General features: G+C 31.3%; 1 protein-coding gene across 1 annotated transcript in view; it reads right to left on the bottom strand.

Annotated features, from left to right (window-relative positions):
* LOC113828379 (uncharacterized) overlaps positions 1 to 2,500 on the bottom strand; it is a 5,623-nt gene that overhangs the window by 1,793 nt on the left and 1,330 nt on the right. Inside the window, exon 2 of the mRNA XM_027381340.2 lies at positions 1 to 214. This exon is cut by the window's left edge and continues 1,793 nt beyond it. The gene's annotated coding sequence lies outside the window, so the exon portion shown is untranslated. The remainder of the gene's footprint in view (positions 215 to 2,500) is intronic.

Here is a 2,500-nt window from a genome sequence, read left to right as displayed (position 1 = left end):
AGGCAAGGATGATATGAATATATATCCTTAACACAAATGAGATTCTTTTGGTTCCTTTGCACTCAGGACCAAATTCTCCCTCCAAAAAGGAAACAACATGAGACGAATCCTTGGCTCTCAGGATGTGCTCAGGGGAACAGAGGGTGTGAAAGGCCTTGAAGGACAAGGTTAGATCCTTAGCAGTCAGGATCTTCCAATCTCACAATGTAACATTCTGAAAAGAAAATCAAATGGGGCTGTACTACTTGCTCAAAATTCATGTACCTACAATAAGAAAGAAAGAAAAAAAGAAGGAAAAATCAACATAATCTTCTATATTTACCATATAGGCATTCTTCATCGGCTATCTTAGTGTAGCCTTGTCAACTGTCATTACTGGAGCTGTGATAGTATATAATTAACTTTGTACTACTAAATGATATATATTCCCTCATAATCATATTGCAAAAAATCAATGCAAATGAAATATGCTCATTCAATTTTGGTTATTTGTATAGAGGGTGCATAAACATGATTTAGCTGGGCATTTTTAAAAAGATATTGTTTAAATATGAGACCCTCTTATGTAATTGCCCAAAACACACTAAGCTGATTGTTAAGATCCATTTAGTCAACCCAGGGACATGCTGATTTATGAGCTATAGGCAAATATGAAAAAAAAAAAAAAAAAAAAAAAAAAAAAAAAAAAAAAAAAAAAAAAAAAAAAAGTCCCTGGCTCAGTTCTTATATATCTTAATAAGCATTCACACACACGCACAAGCACACGCGTGCACACACACGCACAAGCACATGCGTGCACACACACACACACACACACACACACACACACACACACACACACACACACACACACACACACACACACACATACATATATATGCATATATATATATACACATACACACGCACACACACACACACACACACACACACACACACACACACACACACACACACACACACACACACACACACACACACACACACACACATATATATATATATATATATATATATATATATATATATATATATATATATATATACATATATACATATATACATATACACACACACACACCGTACATAATACCATATATGCTGATCTATGAGCTATTGGGAAATAAACAGGTTCAATAACAACATAACCACTTACAAATTAAGACAGAGACACAATCTCAATAAAGCCATGAACATTGTACAATCATAACCCTTTTATTTCTTAAGGCATGGGAAAGAATATTAAGATTTAAAAATTGATTAACCTAAATGATAAGAAGGCTAGCAGCATCATAGTATTGTGGATAAATCATACCATTTTACACTGATTTACTTTGCATGGTACACACAAGAAACAGTGTAAAAGGGAATGTTTTATCCATTATAGTATAATTCTGATAGCCTTATCATTTAGATTAATCCTTTTTTAAATCTTAACATGCCTTAAGAAACAAAAGGATTAATATTTTCTTTATTGCAAAACTGACTGTGTAGGTGGCTCTAGTTAGAAATTCTGAATTAGGAAACAAAACAAAACAGGGCTCCTGTTGTTTCATCAATCAAGTAAATAGCTTGAAGACACCTGCTCTTAGTGTTGTATACTAATATTTCAGCCTCAATTGCTACTTTTCATCCGAAATATCAACATTAGACAGTACTGCAATGCCTAAATATACAAATGATCAGTTTGAAATTTAAACCCTATATTTTGTTTAGGTGTCATATAATTTAACACAACTTTAATAAAACTTTTTTTCTGAAAACAAAGGTAATTGTTAGTGGCTAATATAATTCTATTTTATAAATTAAGATAGAGGAAAACTTAATGTATATACTGTCAATAAGTTAGAATACATGGTAGAATAAGACAGAGGGAGAGAGAGAGAAAAAAAAAAATCTAATTCCCTAGCTCAGTTCTTATATATCTTAATAACATCTGAGTGTGATAAGAAAAAGAGTTGTGAAATGCTTCCGAGATATCACACACATTTTAGGTCTTTCTTGAGAGGTTGGTCATCACAACCGGCAAATGTTATTTTAACTATTGTGTAAAATAAAGCAAGAAAGGAAAAGAACGAAAAAGAAGAAGAAGAAGAAGAAGAAGAAGAAAAAAAAAACATACATTGGCACTCACTTTCAATGGGTAACATTACTAATGAATGGTAACAAATGTTCAATATATTCAACTTCTGATGATGCTAAGATATGTATCCCACTAAATATTTCTGCCAACTCAGTTGAAAAAAGTCTTGCTGCCTAATACATCTTAAATTGTTTGTATTTTTTCCAATATTCTGAAATTTTGTGTACATGTGGCTAATGTTTTGACTGATATCATTATTAAAATGTTTTTAAATTAACTATATAACATCATCTGTTCTTTTCATACTGTCACCTCTAAATATCAACATAATGATATAACAGAATACAATATATGATGTAATATACAATAATATTAAAGATTTCTGATTAAGTAAGAAAATAACCTCAAGAAAATAAG

Source organism: Penaeus vannamei, chromosome 16, assembly GCF_042767895.1.
Source record: "Penaeus vannamei isolate JL-2024 chromosome 16, ASM4276789v1, whole genome shotgun sequence".
Lineage (NCBI taxonomy): Eukaryota > Metazoa > Arthropoda > Malacostraca > Decapoda > Penaeidae > Penaeus > Penaeus vannamei.
Note: the sequence above shows the minus strand (reverse complement) of the source record. Positions and strands in the feature narration are given on the sequence as shown.